This window comes from Nematolebias whitei, chromosome 21, assembly GCF_014905685.2.
Source record: "Nematolebias whitei isolate Nwh7 chromosome 21, NemWhi1, whole genome shotgun sequence".
Classification (NCBI taxonomy): domain Eukaryota; kingdom Metazoa; phylum Chordata; class Actinopteri; order Cyprinodontiformes; family Rivulidae; genus Nematolebias; species Nematolebias whitei.
This window is the reverse complement of record NC_056518.1, coordinates 23,083,312-23,084,289: the sequence shown is the minus strand read 5'-3', so window position 1 is coordinate 23,084,289 and position 978 is coordinate 23,083,312.

Genomic DNA, 978 nt, shown 5'->3' with positions numbered 1-978 from the left:
TATATATATATATATATATATATATATATATATATATATATTATATAAAATCAAAAAACAGCAGGAAGCTCATATTACTGGTGAAACGTGACCTACCGTGGCCACTAGCCCCCCCGGACCAATTTCTTTCCCTTTCTGCATGAGAATGATGTGTGTGTGTGTGATCATGTAGAAATCATTTTGCCATTGTATGAGAACATACAATGATGATGACAACACATAAACACACATTATGTTTCACGTGCAGAAAGGGAAACGAAATTGGCCTTGGGGTCTCCCTAGTGGCCATGTTTCACCATAATATGAGCTTCCTGCCGTGCAATGCAAAGTGCACATCCAAACTTCCAAAGCACCAGTGAAAAATAAGTGGGCTAAGCAATGTCTCAAAAAAGGACATGTCCTTCAGGGGCAGAGAAAAGAAAGAAGAAGAAAAGGAAAAAAAAATCCAAGATAAAGTTATGATTAAAATTTCACTTGGAGCCCCATGGAGGCTTTTGGCACTGGCGGTTCTTGTATAGTTCTAAGACATAATTAAAAAAAAAAAGCAGCTCATACTTCTACTCTTAATGTGTCTGCCAATCATTAGGTGTAAAATAAACGTATAAATAAAAAGTTAACCTTACCTCAAACAGCCATGTGTCTGGTTTGTCTCCATGCAGCATGTGGGAGCAGTGAAGTGCAGCACAAACTGAGGTGGGATGTTTGTGTCCCGAGCAGCTTCAGAAACGCTGCTCGACCTCCTCCAGATGTTTAAACTTTAATGCACGATGCGCCACCAGCTCATAGTGCTGCATCTTGTTTATGGTGTCCACTCTGATAAATAACATGACTTTTCTTTTAGGCACCAAGTGTTATTTTATGTGTAACGTCTTGTAATCGTGTGCCCTTTGATTTACGCAACTGCTTGTTAAACTCTAAAAACAGGAGAAACTAATTTTTGAGAACATTTGTTTAATACAAAAAGCTGTGGATGTGAAC